Genomic DNA, 26,409 nt, shown 5'->3' with positions numbered 1-26,409 from the left:
TTTAGTTGTAGGGACAAAGCTTTCTCCCCAGTGAAAGTGAGTGAGGCCACATGCAGTATGAGTCAGAGTCCCACTCAATGGCTGAAGAGCAGAATCATTTGGGAACACATGCAATTAAACATGTTTTTGTTCTTCTTGTTTTTTTTCTGAAAGGTTGCTTGGATAAAGAATGTGTTTGCCGTCTTGCATCTCTGCTGTAGTGTCAGGTTAATGCCATGATGCTGACTCCAGTGTTTGGAGCTCTCGTCCCTTGCTTGATGTATCGGCTCCACAGTTTCCAGCTGTAATCCAATAGCGCCCGGCTCTCCGGATACATTACAGACAGACTTCCCAGAGTGGGGGATTGGTCCCGTAGTGTTCACTTCGTTTTGGGTTTACGTAAGATGAAGCCGTGTGCACCATAGATTCCTTCCCTTATGACATGTCATTCCTTCCACGTTCTGGTGTTGTCTATTTATTGTAGTGTAGGTTTTTGTCTGCAGACACAATTTTTAAACCAGTTTTACAAACTGCATTTAAACCCAGTGACTGATTGCTAAACCGTGTGAGTTTTATTGCCTGTGTCTGCTTCCATGCATAACTTCTAAAAAGTATTTGAAAAGTTTTACATTTGCAGCGCACTCAATTGAGTTGTTGTTAATTCTGCAGAAAGTCTATTAAATGTTTGAGTTTTGTGTTGGATGTGTCCGAGTCACCATATTTCCAGTATACTGTAGGCTTTGATCACAAGTAAAGGTATAACTAGCTTGACTAATTAATCAGTGTTTGGCTTGGAAGGGGCTTCTGTAGTGAATACTGAACCAATTACCAGTGTAGCTTTATTTAGGGTTATTCACATTTGTGCTCCTTAAATTAGCAGTTCAATCATGGCCCTATATATTTATTTTAGATGATATCAATAACTGAATATTATTTGATTTTAAACCCCTAAAACACTGGAATAGATCAGTGTAAAGCTGCATACTGTACATATGAAACAAGGTTATAGGAAAGGTCTGTTTCGAGATCTCTGATTATGCACTCCCAATGCAAAGCAGGTCAATGAAAACACATGCTTGCAGTTATTTAACTACAAAAGTATCTCTTTGTTCCAGTCTTTAAAAAAGATTGTATCTATTTGACTTAATCTGTTATGGTATTTCCTTATCGGTGTTCATTGTTCAGTCCTATTGTTTTATAACTCAATAAAAGTATGTGTGCCTTGTTTAAATACCATAGTGCATGATTCATTTCATTAAGGAAGAGAAGTCTTTACAGTATTTTCAGTGACATTTCGTGGTGTCAGCAAACAAACTTTGTTCGATTTCTACAGTAGCACCTTTTGTAAACTTTTGTTGTTGAGACCAATCTTGGGTTATATGAGCATCACATAACTGGTCACATGAGGGCACTGTATTTAATGCGTGCTGAAATGGAATTAGATGGTAATTTAATCAACTAATCTCCCACTGGTCCCATTGTTTTAGATTTGAGCGGGTGAGATGGGAAAGTAGAAATTTGATTTTATTTAAATAAGATTCAAATAAAACAAGTACCGTGCTCTTGAGAACAGTACTTCGTAATGCGCCCAATGCTCGGGGTGCGTGCAGTACAGTAATACACGCGCTGTGCGTTACATTCCAGAACATTGCGTTGTGTCTTTACTGTGTTGCCCCTCACGATGGAGATCGGTTACAGTAGAACTGTTTATTGAGATTGGGGTCTATGTATGTATGTTACACTATCTGTGTAGATCACACAGCAGGAGATTTTGTTTGTTTTATTTGTACAGTTTTTTTCCCCTTTTTTTTAATGATTATTATAAGGCCCCTTATTTGTTGTTGTATTCCACATCAGGGGTGGACAAATCACTACTATATGTGGTAGACCGATGGGCTACCAAAAGGTAAACTATGGTAGCCCATCACACATTTTGGTAGCCCACATTTTTCAGTAGGTAAACATTTCCATTTAACGCTACGCACCATTAAAAACAAATGTAGACAGATACAATTGTAAGGTGGTAAGGTTCAGAAAAGAAATCCGACATCACTTCCGAGGGCCAATAATAAAACGTGTTTTTTTTTTACCATATATAACCAGATACTGCCAAAGTTTGCTGTTACTATTTCTACCGAACAATAACAAGCTAATAATAGATTCCTTATATAAAATGTAGGGGATTATGTTTGACCGCATCATTTACATTATTTTCCCAGACTTGATCAGTCCGGGGGACTCACGGTCTGTGTTTTTATTTTTCCTCACCTGTGCCATTTACAGATCCTAGCCCCACCTTTTACCTGTCTTCATTAGCTAAACAATTTTGTACCGTTTACTTTTGTATTTTTAAATATTCATAAAATATCTATAAAACACATAAATATAAAAATGATTAGTTAATTTTCCTTTACCCTGTGCACTCACACTCACAGTATCCACTGCACATTATCAGTAACTAAACTCTGCAAGTGTTACATCTTGAAAACAAATGCATTATTATTATACAATCGATATACAGTAGTACCGTACAAATAAACCTGGTGGCCTAAACGTGTACACAGAATATAAACATGAGCACGGCTTTCTGCTGACTTAATAAAAACAACAATAACGTCAGGGTATACATTTAAAATAGTACAAATGCATTGCACACTTTATAAAGACATTACGATGTGAGGGGGCTCCCTCCCAATACAGTTAGTTAATTGTTCAGTTGGAAATAAAATAACGCACCTTTAACTTTCTACTGTGCTGGAGCTGCAGTGTCCCTGCACCTCGGTAACACTGCGATAGCCACTGAGGTTACGGTGTTCTCTCCTGTTTATTAATTTGTTTTATATATATATATGTATATGTATATTCTCAGCCATAAATCCGGTAAAATATAGTAGCCTACTGTATACTTGCAATCGCTATATACCGCCGGTGCCATTCTAGTAAAGTATAAAGCAAAGTCCCTGCTCTGATTGGTTTATCTGTCATGTCACTGATCTTGCAAGCAATTAATGCTAGATTTAAAAAAAAAAAAAAAATGGAATGTCATGAATCTTAAGGCATGAACCAATCACGATCGGATTTGCTGGTTACTATAGCTACTGCTTCAGCTGAGTAAGCGTGTACTAAACGGGAAGTAAACTGAGCTGGTTTGTACAAAGTAACATTACAGTTCGGTAGTCCGGACCCAATGTTTGGTAGTCCCGGGCACCCGGACTGCCGATTTGTCCGCCCTGCACATGCGAATATTAAGACTGCGAACACTTCAGGTCTTCAATTTATTCTTTCTGTTGCTAATACAACGTGATTTGGTGTTTTTTTCCAGTGTTGAAATGGCACCTTTCCATAACCATTTAGCTTTATGAAAGGATGCTGCTGTCACAGTGCCGATTTCCTCTCCTGATAATAATGTGCTTTACCTCCCAGTTCTCTCCTGGCGCAGTGTGGCTGTGTTCATACTGCCAGCTCTGCCCAGTGGTGGGCTCTGATGAGACAGCTACACTGCTCATTTGGTTGGCAAATTTTAGGAAACCTCAAAACGAACAATGAACACAATCAAACAGATTCCCTTTGCATCGCATGGAATAGTTTAGGAAATGCACTTCAGATGGTGTCATGTGCACAGGTTCAAATCAAATGCGCTGCACACAAGGATCTTCCCATTTGACAGCTCCTTGTGTGAGGTCCAGGAGACTCCTTTCACATTATTTCTAGAACAGCGTTTCACAGACTCGTAAACATGAACATCAATCGTGTATTGGATGGCAGAGCTTGGAATGTGGTGGAGAACCTTGTTTTCTATGTGAACAGCTTTAGCATTGAATACTAGCATGGTAGAAAGCATATAGGCTAGCGACAAAAATATTTACATGTCTTCTATAGCTCTGCATTTTATATTTCATGTTCTATTTTATTTGTATGTTAATAATGTTCTTTTTTTATGCTTATATCAAGTTTTTTATTTGATCTGTCTTCTGCTTCAGCTCCCCAGCACATAAGCACAGCCTATATACAGCCCCTTTCACATTGGCATGTTCTACCTGGGTCGGAACCTACCCGGGTCGGGACCCGGTGTCATGCGGGTCGGCTGGGCGATTTCACACTGCTTTTGATAAAGCAGGGTTGACCTGGGTGACAGACACAAGTAAACAATACGTGTATCAATGCCCCGGAAGCAGCTTGTTATGGACGCTTTCATCTAAGCTTCTCTGGATTGAACCGTCGGCCCAAATGTTGATTAGAGCAAATGTTTCTACATCCCTGCTGCAATCTGGCTCATGGTGTGTCTCAATCAACACAAATATGGTGGGCTATTTGATGAAACATGAAGATGGGAGGTGCCCACCTGATGACCCCTGCGAAGTGCCCCACCCAGCCCATTCCAGACGGCTGTCATGCTGAGGCGCTTGGGAGGATGCAAATAGGCTGATCCCTGGAGGCAGCAGTACACAATTAACACCGGGCCAGTAGGAAATCCACATTACCTGGCAGAGGAAAGGCACTGAAGACAGTGAAGCTACGTCTTGGCTGGTCCACACCACTACTATCTCATTTTATCTTCTCCAGTACTGGCATGAAGTAAATGACAGCTCCTCTCATGTAATAAAAATGAAGACCTGTCTTCTTGCAGTCCACGTTTTTACTGGAAGGACTGAAAGCCTGGGCTTCCAAGACTAAGATTACACTCTAGTCAGTGGTGTTGTTCTATAACAAGCCATGTGAACAATGCTTATATTTATTTATAGTACGGGTTACTCTGGCACAAATATAAATAACTCAAAATGTTGACTTTGAAGTTCCAAGGCTGATTTTAATTTTAGTTTTGCAGGGAGCCTAGTTTGACCCTTGTACTGTGTGAGAGCTGAGCTCTTGTGTACGAAGGCAGACTGCTCTTGCTGTGGGGGTTCCTTCACTAAGCTGTTTAAGGGTTTTAAAGTTGTTAAATCGTCCTGGTTTTGCTCTTGAATTCACATTTTTCTTTAAACTACAAAACTGTAGCAGTGTGCTCAGCAAGTTAACAGTCATTTATTAGGTTGTGTTTAAAAAATAAAATAAACAACCTTTTGGATTTTTTAAAAATTATGATTTATGTGTTTTATAATTTAATATTCTGTTTAATTTCTTGGACTGTGTCTAGTCTTTAAAAATGTGATCTTGCTCATGCCAGGTTAGCCTTAAGTTAGTCCCAATTTTGATAGGAATGCGTGTGTGGTTCCTTATCACTAACATGTCAAACTGGCAAATATTTGTTTTATTTATAACCATGTTGCACAGTAATAGGAAAGTAACTTGACTTAGTATAATCTTTGTACAACAGAACCATGTACAGTGTCAAAAGCCCACTCATGCTGACTGTTGGAACATTTTATTTAGATATAAATTAATTTTTGGTCTATGAATACAACCTCACAGAATGGGTTAAACATTAAGTCAGATTCTGGTTAAATTCCTAGTCAGACAGTAAGTTGATAAAGATCTTTCTGGTCACTTTTGTCTTTGCTAGGACAAGGCTCAAAGACAGTCTGAAATAGGTGTTGGCCTCTCCTTTTGATGTCCAGTTCTAACAAGAAAGGCATTTGCCATTTAGGGTAGATCATTGTTTTTGTGTCAGAAGTACCAACACATTGTTAAACATATTTACAGACTGGAGGGTTATAAAAACTAGCTACTTCAAAGACAAACTGGATTGAACCAGATGCTTGGAAGCTAGGGTTAGGACAATGGACAATTAGCCAAGTGATAAGAGATTTGTGTCTTTGTCTGATTGGTTTAAAGAAAAATCATGATGTCACTGAAAGACTGCATTTAAACTGAGAATACTGAAATGTTGTTTGTATTGCTCTGATCCGTGCTTGGAGAGAGGATACCTGCAAACAGATGCAACATGCGAAATATTTGATGGGCCTTTTGTATTTATTATAAACTAAATTTACACTTGTAGGACATTTTAAATAACATGTCAGGATTACAATAAATGCTTAGGGGTTGTTTAAGGGTTTTACATCATGTATGAGTTCTGATTATTGATTGTAGTCTGGTAGGTTAAAAAACGAGAGAGAGAATTTACTTACTGATTTAAATGAGGGTTTATCTGCACACACACAGAAAAGAGGGGAGGGGTTGTGTGAAATAAGGTTCAGTTTAACACCACAGAAGTTTCAACTTTTAGCCAAGTCGTTTCCACACACTCCCTTTATTAAAAGGATTCCGAGCTTTAGATAAGAGCAGGCTCATAATGCTGAAGACATTACTGAAGAGTTGAAAGTTTTCAACTTCTGATTTTGATCCCGGTGGTAATAAACAAGGCTAAATGGGATGTGTCTTTGAATTTCCAGTTCTACCTGAAGATGAGATTTTTGAGCTCTTGAAAAGAGGTGATTGTATATCACAGTTATTTTAATACACCGTATCAACTCCCTCAAAGCCACTGTATATGGGATAAAAGCCTGCAGCTGATATTTTTCAGTTTTTTTTAGCAGCATATTAAATTAGACACTTCTGTCTGTTTCATTCTTATAAATGCAACAAAAACCTTGCTTTTTCACACCTGTAAATTGTGCATCAATACCAACTCTCCATGCATCAATATCAACTCTCTCTGTGCATCAATACCAACTCTCTCTGTGCATCAATACCAACTCTCTCTGTGCATCAATACCAACTCTCTCTGTGCATCAATATCAACTCTCTCTGTGCATCAATACCAACTCTCTCCGTGCATCAATACCAACTCTCTCCATGCATCAATACCAGCTCTCCGTGCATCAATACCAACTCTCTGTATCAATACCAGCTCTCTGTGTGCACCAATACCAACTCTCTCCGTGCATCAATACCAACTCTCTGTATCAATACCAGCTCTCTGTGTGCACCAATACCAACTCTCTCCGTGCATCAATACCAACTCTCCGTGCATCGACCATAATCTAGCAAAGCTTACTTTAATCACCTGTGTTTCCCCATCAGTCTCCAGCCAGCTAGCATTGATTCATCATTTCAGTACTTTAAATAATTACTTTTGTGATTCCTAAATTTAGAAGCCCTACCAATTACTTTACAGTCCTTTAGGACGCGTCCGGGAGGTCTTGCAGGACCCCTGTGGCCTCGGCCGTTACTTTCCCAACATACATGGCATGAAGGAATCTCCATGATTGTTTTATTTTACACAGTGCCATATTAATCTTATTAGCCAGATAACTGACAGTAAATTAACTTTGTGCAAGGTGTAGCTTTCAGTTCATAGTGCTGACCAAGGTAATGCATAATTTAAAGTCAGCATTTATCTGGTGTAAGTGAAGCCCATTAACCTTGCATGCTGTAATAGGAGCCACATGCCAGAAATCCTCCCCTTTAATAAGACACTTCTGTGTCTAGAGGTTAGGTACAGTAATTCCCCTTGTGGGAGATGCATTTCCCATGCTTTAACATTGCTCTAATCTGTACTTGTACAGCAGATTTTTTTTTTAAATGCAGAAAGTGTTGTACTGTACAGTATGGAGGAACAGTGGAAAGCAGAAATAAATGAGGTGGTACTGAACCACACTGTCGTGTGAAATAATAGAGGCCTGCATAAGATAGAGGCTTACCAGAAGGCCAAATTGACTTGTATGTACCACAGTAAATGCAGGCCAGTGCAAGTAATGCTATAATTACACATTAACACATTATTAAGATGCTCTTAGTGGGGTCCCCTCCCTCGCCACCATGTTAAACATCAATGATGGTAGGTCAAATGCAGTTTGTGGAGCTGTTGTATTTTTGTTCCATTGCTGCAGCAGAATCCCAATTAACAGGGATTAACCTTTACTGTAGATGTTTATACAAATGAAAACCTAGGATAGCACAGCAGAGTAAAATAAATACATATTTTAATCCTGGAAAACAATGGCATATGTTATAAAGGCAAGATCAGATGTGCAATGGAAAGCAACCATGTTGAAAATCGAGTTTTCAACAGGGAAAGGCAGACAGGCAACAGCATACTTGTTTTCCCTTCCATATCCCATTCCAGTTTCAGGACTGTTGGAATGCTAGTTGAGAATCCCTCAGGAATTGGATTGCACTTTTTTTTCCCAGTCAATTTACTGGCAAATATGTTTCTATTTTTTAGCTGTGATTTAAAGATGCACAACACATCTAGCGTTCTAGGTCATGTAGTTTCCTTGAATTGTCAGACGCTTAATACAGTAATTCTTTTGGGAATGCTGTACATGTGATGGATAGTAGAGATCAGTTTTGGGAGGGGGGGGGCTGTACTGATGTGGATCAATGTAACTCAATACAATAATAATTTCCGTTGATGATGGATGATGTAACCTGCAGTACAACACGGTTGCTGCTGATAGCCAGATTGCTTACTACTGTGGATCTACCGTATGCCTTTCTGAACACATCTATAAGCACAGTGATTCTTGCTGTTGCAGTGCTGTGCTCAGGTCAGTTCCTCCTGTACCGTAAACACTCACTCTTCAGGTACACAGTAGTAATAACAAGGAACTTTGTAATACATTTACAGCTGCTTTCACAGACCTCGATTTAGCACTAGACTTGGACTATACCTAAATTAACATTGAGTAGTGCAAGATTAGCGCGAATTTTGGTCTGTAAAACCAGCCAATAGACTTGAGACTTTGTGGCCCATGCAGACTAATCCCTGTTTCTATGTGGCTGTGACGGGGCGGGCCTGTCTTCTGGTGTTTCTGTGTGGATCATGTGACTGGACGGGCCTGTCTTCTGGTGTTTGTGTGGATCATGTGACGGGGTGGGCATGTCTCATGGTGTTTCTGTGTGGATGATGACAGTTAAATAAAAAATAAATGTACCATGAGAAACAGCATAATTTTCAGGTCTATTTGGCTATAAATAAATCACCATGGTTTTAGCATTTTGTATGTGTGGGAAATTGACTGAATGCTGGTCTCTCTAAAGAACAGTGACAGTTTCTGTCAAGTTTTAATAACTTCCATGATGATATTCTCATGAGAACTAATAAGTGCATTTATTACAGGGGAAGAAACGTGATTTGACCTCCTGTACTTAAATTAACTTAATTTTACCTTCCTTGAAGAAAACAATTTCAGCAAGATTCAATGAAATGTAATTCTTTTAGCAGGGTGACACCTACGTGGCCTCGCTATCTCACACTGATGGTTGATAGTGACTGTGAGTGACAATCTGCAGCATCGTTTAATAAGAATCTTTTCTATCCCGATTAATGTGGGCCGATTGAGTGATCCACGGAAGCCCTTACTGTTAGGCCTTGAATAATATTGCTGCTGTAATCAAATACTGTAACCTACGACCAAAGCACTACAGAATACAATGACGCCCCAGAAATGTATACTGGTATCGCCCAAAACATGCTTCAGGAGTGTTAATAAGCTAGCATTGCATTGTGTTGTATTAGGCATTTTAAAAACAATTCACTTTCACTCATAATGTTTATTCTTTATAGCTTCAACAATCTTGTCATGACAGCAATGGTATTGTTTCGATCTGTTTCTAAATGAAAGGATTAACTGATTGCCGTTGGAATCCGCGGCATTGTTTAGTTCCAGTAGTGATGTGGAGGAAATCGTCTTGGGAGTGATAGAGGAGTCTCCTCTTACTGTGAAAGAAAGGGGTGGCACCAGTGTAAAAGTGGCTATCAATCAGTACAAAACCTAAGGGAGGTTCTTTTTAAAAATGCGTACCCTTAAAAAAACGAGAAGATAAAAGCGCTCAGGAAGTCAAACTTTGGAGGGGTGGGAGGGTTACGGAAGCAGTGCCAAAAGTAGGCAGTGGTGGGGGCCGAGGCTCCTGTTTGTGAAGAGGCTCTTGTTAAAATGAGTTTTAATGTGCTGTTCCACGGGAGACCAGGGGTTGGATGCCTGCCGGTACTGGGGGATAAGTAGGATGCATATGTTTGTGTGCAGCTGGTGACATTTTTACACAGCAGCGGGTTGTGTTAGAGGAGGAATATTTTTTAATTGTGTGGGTTATATCTCCAAGAATCCCCTGGGTGTGATTTATTATTGCTTGTATCTGTTCATGTGCATTATTCACCTGTAACAGCTCAAATCCTGATACAGAGCAACATTCAGGGTGGTCATACAGTATTTAGACCCGCTGCTGTTTTTGTCTTTGCCAGACCGGGTTCCCAACAAAAGTCATTAAACCTTTATAAATAACGTGGTGCAATTATCAACTTAATTTCAATCTGGAAAGTAATGTAGTTTCATTAGTATTTCAAGCCAGAAGAAAAGTTAGTGTTTTAATGCTCGCTGCACAGATAGAGTAGCACATATAGTCTGATGAGAGCACTTCCTGTAATTTGATCTCAATTTACATAGATTTATTTAATTAAGACTCTTTTTTAAAAATGCACTGTAGGTAGTGGTCACCATGCACACCAGTTTGTATTATTGAATTATTTTAATTTTGTGAGGCTGCATGGTGGAATCGGGAGTATTCATGTTCTTAGCATTTTAAAAATACACCTAAAATCTCTCTCTGCACTGCTGACTGGTCATTAGCCATGGTTTAAAGGTGTTCTTGGCTGCAGACCACCTTTTATAATAAGTTATTGTTTAGTGCTTTAGCTGCAAAGAATCTCCCTTGGGATAGATATTACTGAGCATGTTTACATTAATGTGACGGGATAGCTGATCATCAGGCTGGTAAAAGCAATAAAACATGCAGGGGTGCACACTTGAATTTCTAAATAAGCAGAGGATTTTTAAACCTAAGCTAGCTCTTTGTCACTGCGGTTCAGAGAGGAACGCAAGCTCCTCCTCTCAACTAAACTGCCAGCCTTCGGAATGAGGTGCTTCTATATTTAACTAATCAATTTACCAAATTTAGCCTGACCAGGCTGCACATCCCATTCCTGACAATGAAAGGAAAACACACAATAATCACGTGCTTCGTAATGCGTAGGGATTTTGTCTTGTCCAAGATGAAAACCAGTGTAAACAATACAACTGAAGAATTAGCTATTATTGAAGTTATGTTTGATGTCACTGCGCTAAATTAATTGTAACTAAAACGCCAAGTTGAGTGAATTCATCACGGGACTTCACTCGAGTGTCTCTGCTGAAAGTCAACATGGCGGCGGCGCCAACGAAGGAAACAGAGAACGCAATGTCTACGCAAAACACAAGCTAAAACATTTCTGATCATGTATGAGCGGGGGGTGGTGGGATACTATTCTGCAAATGTTGCTATCATTCGATTGATCACATACGAGTCAATACCGTTAAGATCATATTGAAGTAGTAAACACATAGAGAACAAGAAAGCAAAAATGACAGGAACAAATGCAAAGCACTGCATTCCGTGCTGAGAAACATAGACCCGGGTGCTGTGCTCAAGCCAGGGCTTTCATAGACCCGGGTGCTGTGCTCAAGCCAGGGCTTTCATAGACCCTGCTGTGCTCAAGCCAGGGCTTTCATAGACCTAAGTGTTTCCTGTTTTATCCTGGTTATTGTAATGGCAATAAAACGCTAAACTTCAAGTCGGATTACTCTCACATGACATTGCTGCACTGTTACTAAACTGTTCAGTATGTTTTATGTTGTTATTGTAATGCCAGCAATAAGATAAACGGGTCTTATCAAAACACTGAAGACTGTAAATATGATTCTCACAACAGTGCAGGGTATTTGTTTTCTGAACCATTGTAATATAATTATGTTTTACTGCTATTTTTACCAGCAATGAGCCAAGCAATGTTGATAAAAATTCACATGTTTGAAGGTTCTTCAAGTGCTTAACTTTCTATTACAGCAACAAGAGTCTGATTTGAAAATCTTGACTTTAATAAAAAAAATAAAACAAGAATTGTGGTAGTATTTATTTTTATTTATTTATTTATTTATTTATTTATTTATTTATTTATTTATTTATTTTAACTATCAACATTATATTTAGGTTCAAATGCCATGTTTAATTATCAATAAATTGATAAAGTGGAACAAAATGGAAAAAACAGAAACTGGTCATTTTTGAAAAAGGGAATTTGCTATTCCCAGAATGGAAAATCAGTAGCGCTGCAATTGCAAGCCACTTTCTTTCTTTAGTGCCATACAGTAGCTGTGCAATCCCTTTGGTGAACATGCAGTTGAATGCTTTTCATCAATAGTTTTTTTTCCACAGAAATTGAAATGATGCTATTGAAGGACGTAGATCATTCGTTCGTCATGCAAATGTCCTGCAGGCATGCAAACTACCATTCTGTATAAGGAATGTAATTAAAAGTACAGTATATTGCTGTTAGTCGAGCTGGTTAGCACTTGTGAAAGGTAGCTTGGAATAGTGATGAAGTACTGTAATGCAGTGGAAGTACAGGAACCATTTAACCAGCCAGCAGTAGGATGATTATTCAGTAATCTGTTATGGTCTCATGCTAAAATTCTCAAAACAGACGGCCTTCATGAAACGCATTGGATAATCTAGTCTACTGCACTGTGTAAGCCAGTGGCATGTATCCCTTTCCATGTTGTCCGATCTTGTTTCACATCATTCCTGTTGGAGTGAGGCTCCCTTATCGGCGCTGTGGTCAGAGCCAGCTTCAGGCTCCGTATTAAAGTTGCAGTGCCCCACAGTCCTGGATGACTGTTTACAACACTGACGTGCACTTTGCCCCTCTGGGCACTGTACTTGATTAGAAACCAGATACTGTCGGCTTTCTGGTTTGCTTGCATTCTGTAAAGAGGATTTCAGCAGTTGGCAATCTGTGTCATTTTATTGTCTTATTGCCTTATTGTCATTCTGCAATGTAATCTGGTGTGGTTTCCCTGTTAAAAACAACAATATAATAAGTGCTCGGACGAACACAGGATTTTCATATTCGGATATTCGCTCATAACTTAAATATTCATTCAGCTATTCCTTCGTTTTCAAAAAGATATAAAACCCATTATATTGCTCGGAATGCAGGCAGAGACAGCATAGGGGCAGGGGGGTGTGGCCCCTGTGTGTGCGCCTTTATTTTACAGCAAGACGTTACAATATTTAACACGTTAAAGTAGAAATATATCCCAGGAGTAAAGAATGCGTTGTGCAGGACTTACTTTACCCCAGTGAATTAACTGCAAAACAAAGGATGCCAAATAGCAGTTCAAGGTAAACATTGTTTCTTTATTCCTGAGATAAATAGTACATAACGTTGACAACGCATTGTATTAATTTTTTACTTTCTCATTCCTTTCCATTGCCGTGTCTTCCCAGTAAACAGCGGCCATCGACACGTTTTCATAAAGTAATAGGTGGTTTACTTGTGCCTTTTTGTAGCTACAGGCAAATGAAAACTGAAATTTTAACTTTAAACACTTCAAATAAAACAAACATGGAAATGGCATTGTAAAACAAAGGGAAAAAAACCTAATCGTTTTGGTTCTTGTTTATTCCACGTAACAAAAATATATAATATATACAATCTATATACAAATCACTACACAACCTTTTCAGGAAGTTGGGTACTATTTAAGTTAGGCTTTTATTTTTATATATTAAATCTCACATACCACACAGAGCTCTTTTTCATTTTTTGTGCAAGGGATTTTTGTCATTTCCAGCGAATACGAACATCTGATTTTTGTATCCGAATACACTACATGTGAAAAAATATTTATTCGGATATTTGTCCCAGCACTAAATATAATACAAACCATGGGAAGTAAAACTAAATGTACACAACAGAAGACAGGATCTCACCTTCTTCAAAAAAAGAAATCCAGGAAATGGCTTGAGTAGATATTTTAGGAGTGTAAACACAGCTTCCTTTTTGTCAGTTAAATTCCCCAGATGAAAACCCATTACGATTTTTCATTTATTTGCCAAGGGGGCCTGGACCGCTGCACTGCACATGATTTAGCCTCTGCCTCTAAAGATAGTTGCTGTTTCTAGTGTTGTGTGATAATGACATTTTCAGTTATCCAAATTCCTGTGGAAATCCTCATACATATGTATTTACCAATATGTGTTATTTTTATTACAGTCAAGAAAGCATTTTTCCCTGAATTAACTTATAAGCACTTGGTAAGTGTGACCAAACACAGTTTTCATAGGTAACAACCATCTATTAATAGAAAAATATGTTTATAAAATCCATAGTAGTGGAGTATGAAATAATACCACACCCAGTAATACAGTAGCACTGTACAGTGGTAGAACTGGCATGGATTGAAACAGTGCCACACCCAGCAATACAGTAGCACTGGCACATTCCGTTTTCCCATCTGGACTGCATGGCATCGGCATGTTTTTTTTTAAACCCAGAGTGATTAAGGGAAGAGGGGAGCGATATGTTCAGCTGTGCCTGTCCATGCAGCGGAAACGCATCCTCTGACCTGAGCAGTTTTAGATCTGAAGCACAGCCTGAAAACAGTTATTTTAATTCACTTGCTAATCCTTGGCTGAGCACTGGACGTTGATAAGTAGCTGTCTCTCTGTTTTTTTTTTGCTATCAGTCTCTGACGTTGTAGACTGCATGGTGAACATCCATTAATGTATGTGCCACTGCAGAGCTGTACAGCTCAATTCCCGCTCTGATTCGCTGCAGCATCCCGGGGGTTCAGTCCCTGGGCCTGTGAGGAAGATGAATGGTTTTAGATGTGAAGGACATGAGGATCAGCAGCAGCTCCTCGCAGGAACGGCCCCTCAGAGTGCGCTGAGTACTTTAGCCTCCCCTTTGATCACAACTTGCTGTGACATTTTTACTCTAAAGCACTTGAGTGCTGTACTTTGGAAGCAGCTGGCTTCAAAGTGCAATAGCTGCCAGGCTTGCGAGTGTCACGTCTTACTGGAACCCTTTTCCTGTCGAGGGAGTGTTCTCATCCTCCAAAGCTACTGGCGATCCACAGCCAGCAGACCTCTGTGAATCCCAAATCAATCAATCAACTGTTTGTATTCATTCTGTTGTTTCAATGAAACTGCGGTTACAGTGGATTGTTGTGTGATCTTACCAGAGCCGACCCGCTTGATTCCAATACTGGAAAGACAGAAAGCCCCCCTGTGAGCCGGCTCTATTATTATTATTATTATTATTATTATTATTATTATTATTATTATTATTATTATTATTATTATTATTTATTTCTTAGCAGACGCCCTTATCCAGGGCGACTTACAATCGTAAGCAAATACATTTCAAGTGTTACAATACCAGTAATACAATAAGAGCAAGAAATACAATAACTTTTGTTCAAGCAAAGTACAAGTGTGACAAACCACAATTCAATAATACAGCAGATAATAGTGATAGTTACATCAGGATATGATTAAATAGTGATAGTTACATCAGGATATGATTAAATACAAAGTACTACAGGTTAAACACTTGGCAGATTACAGTATTCTGAAGTACAGGATTAAATGCAGTAAAATAGGGGGCAGATAAGAGCAACATAAAGCACATTTACATGAAGGGTGATAGTGTCCCAGGAAACAAACAGAGGAGTTCTACAGGTGCTGTTTGAAGAGGTGAGTCTTAAGGAGGCGCCGGAATGTGGTCAGGGACTGGGCAGTCCTGACATCTGTAGGAAGGTCATTCCACCACTGCGGAGCAAGGGTGGAGAAGTAGCGGGCTCTGGAGGCAGGGGAGCGTAGCGGAGGTAGAGCTAGTCTTCTAGTGCAGGCGGAGCGGAGAGGTCGAGTGGGGGTGTAGGGAGAGATGAGGGTCTGGAGGTAGCTGGGTGCAGTCTGGTCAAGGCATCTGTAGGCTAGTACAAGAGTCTTGAACTGGATGCGAGCGGTGATCGGGAGCCAGTGGAGCGAGCGGAGTAGTGGAGTAGCGTGGGCGAAGCGAGGCAGAGAGAACACCAGGCGGGCAGCAGAGTTCTGGATGAGCTGGAGCGGACGGGTGGTGGACGCAGGGAGGCCAGCCAGGAGGGAGTTGCAGTAGTCTAGGCGGGAGAGTACCAGGGCCTGGACCAGGAGCTGGGTAGCATAGCTGGTGAGGAAGGGTCGGATTCTTCGGATGTTGCTCAGGAAGAGTGCATCCAGGAGGAAATAGCAGACAGACAGGTAGAGATACGGGAGGAGATGGTGGAGTCAGAGGTGGGGAAGGAGAGGAAAATCTGAGCATCATCAGCATAAAAATGGTATGAGAAACCATAGGATGCGATGAGGGGGCCCAGGGAGCGGGTGTAGAGAGAGAACAGGAGAGGATCTTTCACACACTGCTTCTCCTGAATTAGTTAGCAAGGGGTTCAGTACGGCACCCCTGGGAGAGAATCCCAGCAGCAGTTCAATAAGAAGCTGGTTCTATGTACTGTACCTGGCACAGCAGATGAGTAAGTGCCTTCACTAGCCTCTCAAGCCCTTCACCTTGGACTGGGTTCAAATCCAGCTCAAGTGAATGTATGTGTCAGTAGTCAAAGAAAAAAAAAACACACACACACACACACACACACACACACTTTGTTCAATTTTACTTCTTTACCTAAAGGGGCTTGCTTGTGTGTACCATTTTCATCTCATGCATTTTCGCCAGCATACACATGTTATTTATTCAGAGTTACTGGACTTCGCTTTGTTTACATACACTTTAAGTAATGATGCCAAAACATCCACCCCCACACACACATGATTTGAACTTGAGGAAATAGAGATACAGAGAGCTGTCGCCATAATGCAGATATTTCATTTTATATATACCGTATTACTTCAGTTTGGCGCTGCAGCGTTTATTTTAAATTGATCAGAATGACTGCGGCCCTTAAACAAGGGCGGCGATTATACGAGGGCGGCCTTTATTAATAATACTATGCTTTACTAACGCTACAATATTTTATTACATGATTTAAACATTTTAGAAATGGTGCTATGAGAGACTGATCTGCAGCACTATACTCTTGTGTGTTTTTGGGGCTTGAATACGTTACATTTACTGACAGTTAATGAGAGCCTATTAGGTGGGAGTTGTCAGGGAGTTGGGAGGTCAGGGGGGTACTGTACCAGCAAATCAGGAGTGTGTATTAGTTGCTATGGGGCTGGACAAAAAGAGGAGAGAGAACGGTAGTTGAGTGTGATGCAGTTGTTTTTCTTAACAAAAACTATTACCTGTGAATATCAGTTTGATTTCTGTTAAAACTAAAATATATCCTTTTTTTCTCACTGTAATTTACATGCTTGTTTATAATTTCTCTGTAAGAGAAACTGAAACTAAATCTTCTCATATAGTAAGAAAGTTGTTATATATATATATATATATATATATATATATATATATATATATATATATATATATATATATATATATATATATATATATATATACATATATATATATATATATAAATATATAAATAAATGTACAGGACTGAGTAAAATTCTATTTGAATAAAAAACTAAACAACTAAACCCCCTGTCTTCAGCCAGCTTTCGGATAGCGCTTCGAGTGACCGGCAAAACTCTAAGTTCCTCTGAGTTTAAGTTTTCACCATCAAAGCTGACGACGAGGTAAACAGACAGCCCTTGTTTTGTTCTCTGCTGTGTTGGCACAGAACTCTGCTTGGGGAAAAAGGGATGTGAAGGACTGCTGTGCTGTAAGTAGTTAATCTTCGGTTGTCTGTTGGGACTGTACTATAAAATAACATTTGCTTACTAAGGTGGGTGTACATTAGTTTGTATTATATGCTGGATTGAGGTTGCAGTCTCTTCGGGGGTGTCATGTACATAGGCAGAGTTGCGCGTTTCTTTATTTTTTGAGCAGGGGTAGGAAAAAAAAATACCTTTACGTTTCTTTATTGAGAGCGGCGTTTATTTGAGGGCGGCGTCTATTAAAAAGCTGGTATCTAAGTGAGGCGTTAATTTGAGGGCGCTGTTAATTCGAAGTAATACGGTATATATATTTTTTTACATATTCATGATAAGGTAACTTTAATCTCACATGGTAATATCAGCTCAAAGATGTTTCCTTTAAAAAATAGATACCGTATCTATGTATCCAGCAGTGTGCACGTTTATTAGAACACCCCATTGCTTCTGTAGTTTTCATTTGTGGTGCATATGAAAACAAAACACTGTAGGCAAATTAGTGATTGTCTAATTTAATTGATGACTTTAATAAGCAAATAATTTAAAATAGTAAGCGAAAAGGAACACATAGATACAAATGGTAAAATACATGAGACTTATACAAATACATGAGTGCCTATTGTTTTATATATCGCCGATTTACTGACCGAAAATTGACATTTGACACCCAGCGGTTTTCATGCAGGAAGATATATAAATGATACATTATAAATGAGCACAACCAATAATATTTACTGTAGGGAGACACCAGACTTTCATGCAATAGCAGTTGATAGTTCCCTTAAGCTGAGGGAACACTAAGCCACTTTGGTTTCATGACACTGCATGGCTCACCAGGGGAAACTTGGGATTTGATACAGCAAAGTTGCCTCAAACTAGTTCTCCAGTGTTCTCCTGGAACCAGGTTTCAAGCCACTGTTCCTGAAAAACGGCAGATAATGGGTTTCCCTTTGAAGGCAATCGACTCAGAATTCTTTAAATAGGACCTTTATCAGCACTTTGCAAAAGCAATCTAGAATTAGCCCTTTCTAAAGACTGAAATGAGGTAGCAGTTAAGTAGCGCAGTGGCTAAACGTGTCCCTCGATGACCTTGGTGTAAATCCAGCTGAGGTAAACACAGTGAGTTTGGTGGAGTTCGTTTTGCAGAGAAGCTGACCCGGTCACCCAACTCGCTGTGTCTGGGTGCATCTAGCGTGTATCAGTCTCTCGCTTTTCGGCACTCAATTCACAGGCAATTTTTAAACAAAGAAGAATTGACTGTAGATAGGGATCATTTAGCCTCTAAAAAGGCATTCTTCCCTCCAGTGAGGGTAACAAAAGGGGCAATAGGAAAGGGATAGTTCCTCCTGTAATTCAGTGAGCTACAATATGCTTTCCCAGTTGTGCTCAAAATTGTGCAGCACTTAATTTGCAAACACATTTATATAATTTAAAGGATTAAGAGAAATATACAATACAGTACAAATACCATCTCTCCCCCCCCCCCCCCCCCCAGATGCCTGTGCATGCCCTACTCATGCCCCCTTGTGGAAATATTTGACAACTGCAGGTGTTTCTGCTGTTTGTTTTATGTACTTTTAACACTTTACCATATATAAACAGCCAAATAAACAATTTAATCCACTTCTTTATTTGTTAGCCATCTCTAATCTCAACAGAGTACACAGTGACTACTGTGTCTGTAAATGTTTGCATGTGGCTCATAAATGAGTGCAAACAGAACAGAACTTCTTGCAGTATTTCACAATGACAGTGACACTAGTCTATTTTTCTTGCATTTTTCTCCTAGGGGGGTCTTTCTGTAAAGTAAACTCCTGCAGAATTTGCTCACGTCTGTATCTTAATTTTCATATCTGTCACTCCTCTACAGCTTCCTGTGTCTTGTCAATCTTGATAACCCTCTATGCACTGCAGACTATTGGGTGACTGCTGTGGGTACTTATTGGCTGCACCGCTGGAACTAAGCGGGCAGTCTCAGAGCAATCTTTAATACATGTTTTGCATTGTAACTTTGTACTGTAATTCCCGTGCTTTACCATACCTATCAGTGCTTTCTGTGTGAGCCTACACTTTACCATGCTTTCACTATGAACTTGTATGGGTAGAGAGCTGTCCTTATTGACAACCCAATGACCTTTCTACTTGATGGGCTACAATAAAGTTGACTGGTTGTTTCTACGGCCATAGCTCCCATTAAGATTTAGTGTTGGAAGACTAAATAAGAAAGTGGCTAAACACTCATAAATACCCAGAAATTTAAATCAGTGATAATCGGTCTCCTTTTGACCTACTGCTATGGCCAAAAGTTTTGCATCACCCTATAGAATTAACTAATTCTGCTTTATGAAGTCCATAAAAATGTGACATTTTGAAATCGAACATGAAACACTGTACTATTATGGCTTCCGTTAGACTTTCGCAATATAGTTTTGTAGTTTCTGTGATTACATGATGTTAAATAAAAGATGAAAATGATGTTCAGATAGTGCTTTATTTTTTAATTTATTTCTTTTAAGTCTCAATCCTAAAATCCTATAGGGTGATGCTAAACTTTTGTCCCTAGCTGTAGTTCTGAAGCTCTTTTTCATTTCTCCCTGCAGTAAGAGCATCTCAGTGGTTTCCCGTGCTGTGTGCACATCTATCTGGGCCCAGGTTCATTTGATTGGGGTTTGGCACACTGCCGGCTGGGGGCTTGCACACTTTGTTCTTGGACACAGTGAACATCGTCCACTCAATCAATCAGCCAGTCTCCACTCAGGGGCACTTCACTGATTGCTTTGTGCAGGCATGCGTCTTTCCAGACGGGCCCTGGCCATGGTTCATGGTGGGAATCTGAACCTGAATATACCCAAGATCAGCTTACTGATTCCTAAAGTAGTATGTCCTCTTAAACATCTGCTGTGCAAAGCACAAGAAACCGACTTCTTCTTACACACTACTGTAGCATACTGTAAAGTAGGTACTATACAGCTGCTGTAAGGTACTAATTCTCACATTTGTATCATGACATACAGTAGGCAGATACAAACAGTCTTTAAGCAATAAAATCGGACTCTGGTATTCTAGTGTTGACTGGCACATGAATAAAGAGACAATTTGTTTTTTTTCTCCTGTTTTTTTCTTCTTTTTTTCAAACTGTCACTTGAACCAGGTGCTCACCTGTGTATAACAGCCAGTAAACCCCAGAATGTATTATTTTCAACACAAGTGAACAAGAGAAGCACTTGGAATACACACCCACCTGGCTCTGGTAGCTGTAGATGTCTATTCCCTCCCCACTGCACTGGAAATATCCCCCCGTTCTGTCTGTGAATCTTACACTGCAGTACAAAGTGATTGAGGGGAGAGCTCTAGCGTGCCTGTCCAAACACACAATACAAAACACAGTGCAGTTTATTATTCACACTTGGATGAACATCTTCCGGCACAGCGCATCACTTCAGATCATTTCAGTCCTTAACAAAGTATCCCTAGAAACAGCCCAGGAGGCATTCTTCATTCAGATGCCTTGCAAGCACTTTTTACATTACATGGCAGCGCTGTCATTTTCAGTACCAGTTCAGTGTATTCATGCTGTCCTAATCCTTTAGGCTTTGCCTCTCGCTCTGGAAGGTTGTTGACTGGGGCTGCATGGACTGTTTGTTGACATGCTTGCTGATCACTCAGGTTCCAGGGAATGATGGGCTAACAGAATACACAATTCTTTCACTTTGCATTTTTGACATAGCTTTTGATATATATATATTTTTTGCCAGTTTGTTTAGTTGTCTCAATGTGCATAGACATTTGTTTACTTTTCTCAATGTGCATAGACATGTGTTAAAGATAATTTACTCTACATAATGAAACGGTTATCATATAATTTTGTTCACTGACACGGAACACAAACTACGCTGCTGTCCAGTGGAGCAGTGTATCCCAGTGCAAATGAGCCAATAAAACTAAATGCCAGTTAACACCGCTTCTGCCCTTTTCAGTTTTATCTGCAGCTGTTATTTATTTGGCATACCAGAGGATGTGAATCCTAGCTTAAGATGTTTTTTTTTGTGATTGCCATCATTCATTGTTTTAGTGCAGCAGCTTCTAAAGGGTTACACTTTTATTTAGGTTTTTTTGTTTGGTTTTGTAGCTGGTTTCAAATGGGGAGGAGGCTTGTGCCCCTAGAGCTAAAATGACCATTGGGGAATTCAAACAGATTGCTCTGTTCTGAAGGGTGCACAGGAGTCTGAACTATGGAAGATAGGCCCATCAGGGTGTGTGGTCTGTGAAAATGTCCTGATTCAGGATACTGACCTGCTTTGAAGCTGGGCAAGGGATTAGAAGTTAGGAATTAATCTAGTGCCCACCTCTCCATTTAGTTAACATTGAATGCACACACACACACACAACCCCCCAAATAGAAACAGATGCACCTCTTCAGTACACTATACCGTATGTGATTGCTCACTACATGATGTTCATTACACTATATAGTATGTGATTGCTCACTACATGATGTTCAATACACTATCCAGTATGTGATTGCTTAATACATGATGTTCAATACACTATCCAGTATGTGATTGCTTAATACATGATGTTCAATACACTATCCAGTATGTGATTGCTCACTACATGATGTTCAATACACTATCCAGTATGTGATTGCTCACTACATGATGTTCAATACACTATATAGTATGTGATTGCTCAACACTATACAGTATGTGATTACTCGATACACTATGTTCAATACAGTATGTGATTTGCCCTGCCTGCAGTTACTGCATCCCATATAGACGTCCCCATCATACAATTGATAGTTTCCGAAACATATTATTAGATTGCCAGTGCATAAGCCCCCGCCCTTCCCTTCTCTCGCTCTCTCTAAGAATGGTGTTCTCAGCAGTGTGTAAGCCCCCGCCCCTCCCTTCTCTTACTCTCTCTAAGAATGGTGTTCTCAGCAGTGCATAAGCCCCCGCCCTTCCCTTCTCTCTCTCTCTCTAAGAATGGTGTTCTTAGCAGTGCATAAGCCCCGCCCCTCCCTTCTCTGGCTCTCTCCAAAAATGGTGTTCTCAGCAGTGTGTAAGCCCCCGCCCCTCCCTTCTCTCGCTCTCTCTAAGAATGGTGTTCTTAGCAGTGCATAAGCCCCGCCCCTCCCTTCTCTGGCTCTCTCCAAGAATGGTGTTCTCAGCAGTGTGTAAGCCCCCGCCCCTCCCTTCTCTTGCTCTCTCTAAGAATGGTGTTCTCAGCAGTGCATAAGCCCCCGCCCTTCCCTTCTCTCGCTCTCTCTAAGAATGGTGTTCTTAGCAGTGCATAAGCCCCCCCCCTCCCTTCTCTGGCTCTCTCCAAAAATGGTGTTCTCAGCAGTGTGTAAGCCCCCGCCCCTCCCTTCTCTCGCTCTCTCTAAGAATGGTGTTCTTAGCAGTGCATAAGCCCCGCCCCTCCCTTCTCTGGCTCTCTCCAAGAATGGTGTTCTCAGCAGTGTGTAAGCTCCCGCCCCTCCCTTCTCTCGCTCTCTCTAAGAATGGTGTTCTTAGCAGTGCATAAGCCCCGCCCCTCCCTTCTCTCGCTCTCTCTAAGAATGGTGTTCTCAGCAGTGCATTGCCTTGTCTGAGGAGGTTTTATTTATTTATTTATTTATTTATTTATTTATTTATTTATCTTTACATTAACCGTTTCATTAATCAGAAGCCATGGATTTAATCTGGGGTTTTAAAGCCATGTGACTTGAACTGTAACCCTGTGCTGTGTCAGCTCGGGTTAATTCCCTTTGGGAAAGCTGTTTTATTATGGTATTCTTTAAACAGTGGACTGTTTCAATGTGTTGAGTGTTCCTAGGACGGAACGCTGTGTTTCATGTTAAACAGAGACCCATTTACAGCAATGACAGCAGCTGCTGTACAGTAGGAGTACTGGTCGTTGGATATGAAAGTGAAAAGGTGGTTCTTTTGTAAGTGATACAGAGACCAACCCTGGTGTATGATTCTGCAGTATAGTACAGCATGTGTTTCCTGTTCTTTTTATAAAGCACAGAGCTCTAATCAGAAAAGTGTTCTTGCTGCTTTTTTAATCGTGAGGCGGCACTGCTTCTCAGTTCAATGGATTTTAAACTGCTAAAAATTCATCAAGTATACATTCTAATTATCTACATGCTTTTTCATTATAATACTTTGAATTTTCCCCAATACAAAGTGTAGCTGTACATTTCTCAATTTACAATTGTTCATTTTGTTAAGACTGGCAGATTTTAAGTTTGTATTACAGTAGATAACCTAGCTACTAATCTTTACAGGGGATTTTATTTCAAATAGTGAAACTGAAATTGACACAGTGGGTCATTGTGTTTTGCACCAGTGTAAAATTTGATCCCATAGTTGTTGTGTGTGTGTTTTTTTTTTTTTTTTTTTTTTTTTTTTTTTTAAAAGTCTTCAATAATAAAGGAATATGAAGCTTAAAAATAGAGTAATACTCCTGAAATAGCACACAAGATAAAGCTGTCTGAGTAGAGCACACTAAATATAAACTTTGCACAGGCATTTTATTTCCAAACGTAATCAATGATTTACTGCTCATTGCAGTAAATGCTGCAGTATAAAAACATTTCTATATTGAAAACAACACTTGATAATGACTGTTCCGGATGTTTTTTGTAAACGTTGGCAGATTTTAAGCCTCCCATCTTGCCGTGGCTGTGGATTCAGCAGAGGCATGTTGGCACAGCTCAGCTCGCTGTCTGTAAATGACAGGTGTAATGTGTCGCTGCCTGTGGTACACATTCCAGGGTGAGGAGTGACGGACTGCACACGGGTCCTGTTACTGTGCCACTCCAACTGCTTTGTCAGACCCAGACACTGGATACAACAGAACGATACAACTGTCTCCAGAAAAAATAAATATCCACATAGCCAATTGTGTTATTTATACTGGATAATACAGTACATGTATTGGAACATCCCATTGCTTCTGTTGATTTGATTTGTTGTGCATATGAAATCAAACCATTGTTACTGAAAATCTTGGAACATTGTCAAAATAGGCAAATTTGAAATGGTCTAATTTAATTGATGACTTTAATAGGCCACACATGCAATTAAATTAAATTAGTAAGAAAAAAGGAACACATAGCCACACATGGTAAAAGTAGCTCACTATAAACTGCAGTAGTAATAAACTAGCAATGCTGTACAGGCTGTTCTTGAATGGAGACAGCCCACAGGGTCTAGTAGCGGGTACTGTGCCAAGACCCTGCAGAGTGTGAATGAACCGCTAAGCTGTGAGTGAGTGAGTGACTAGCCATAGTGATGGGAGTTATTGCCTGGCCTGGGACCATTGTAGGATAGGGCTTCCGAACATTAGCATGTCCACTAAACATGAGCAAACTAAAGTGCACGGCTTTTACACTGTTGTAGAAGTGAAAGCAGTGCTCCCACATACAGAGGCTCCTCATAGTGCCTGAAAGGTTTTAAATATTTGTATAAAATCAAGAGTTCGGTGGATGATTGCTTAACGCACTCTGAAGCGTCTTTATAGGATGGCAAGGAGCGTGTGATAAGTTTGGTGTGGAAGCCAGGTGAATAGGTTATTTAGAGCTTCATTCACAGCAACGTGTCTGACCAGAATCTCTTTGGAACTTGCAACTGTTACAGAGTATCACAGTACAGAGTATCACAGTACAGATAAGAGTTATAAAGTACAGTACCATCAGTAGCAAATAAGATCAAATTCAGATAAGAGCAAACTGAAGAATGCAGTGAATAATTACCTTTTGAGAGCGGGTTCGACTAAGAGCAGTTAACTTTTATAGTAAATATTTGCTTATGCGAGTAAAGTCCAGTAAGGTATAAAGTAATGGTAAAGTTATAATGAAAACCTCTACTGATTGGAGCTGGCTGATCATTTCATCCTGCAAACATGTTTATGTGTGCGTTCTTTATGCTGATGTGTAACACCCTTTGGTAAATGTATCTAAACAAGCAAGGCTTTCAGTGGATTTATTACTGTACTTCTTACATAATGGAGCCCCTGTACTTACATGCAGTGTAATGTGCAACATGTAGAACACTTCATACAGCCTACAGTATCCCAAGAGAAGAGCTTCTGCAGTTCTACTGAACATTTACAACGTTCTGTATCACAAGCTGGCTGCCCATAAATCACAGTTCTATTTTCACGTTACAACACAGCGGATTTCGGTCATGGGGATTCACTTTGTCAGGATGCTTACTGATAGCTCTATTCTTTGATTTGATTTATTTTTTTTGCAGACATAGCCGCTGATGTACAGTAGGTACTAGAACATGCTGCTGGTTTTACCAGGAAATGTAGCAAGACTGTACATTTTATTACATAACAATGAAGTATCAGGGAGTAGCTTAGCTTATGTTGATTCTAACCAGCTTAGTCAACTACTCTGGTGGTCTGCATATATTATTGATGGCTTTGCATAGCTGTATTCCTAAAGGATGGAGGCTGGCTGGCCCTGCTGAGATGCTACTGTAAGTATCCCTTGTATTAAGAGGAAGGATGCCAGGATTTCTAATGCAGGGTTGCAGAGGGATTCCTCTGACCGGATCAACTACACTCCCTCCGACCTAAGCGTCGTGTTTTAATTAATTGCAGTAAAATGTTATCTGAGTACGCAGCAGTGAACTTTGGTGAATTTCTCAATTGCAAGGTTTCTTGATGTTGTTGAGAGGTTGAACACTCTAGCCTGTGTGCACCCCCCCCCCCCCATCTATAGCCACTGTAAATATTCATATTTAAGACAGCTACTCATAGCTACATACTGTACTGCACTATAGTATGCTTTGAATTCTTTAGTACTGTACTACAAAAACACCATTACAGTAGTATGGTTCCTTTCCAGACTGAAGGATCATAAAAGCAATCCCAGGAAGTGGAGATGGACAGGATACATTGCATACAGGGCAG

General features: G+C 39.9%; 1 protein-coding gene across 1 annotated transcript in view; it reads left to right on the top strand.

Annotated features, from left to right (window-relative positions):
- Positions 1 to 26,409, top strand: part of LOC117404105 (homer protein homolog 1) — a 75,837-nt gene that overhangs the window by 1,988 nt on the left and 47,440 nt on the right. The window lies entirely within an intron of this gene.

This window comes from Acipenser ruthenus, chromosome 1, assembly GCF_902713425.1.
Source record: "Acipenser ruthenus chromosome 1, fAciRut3.2 maternal haplotype, whole genome shotgun sequence".
Lineage (NCBI taxonomy): Eukaryota > Metazoa > Chordata > Actinopteri > Acipenseriformes > Acipenseridae > Acipenser > Acipenser ruthenus.
Note: the sequence above shows the minus strand (reverse complement) of the source record. Positions and strands in the feature narration are given on the sequence as shown.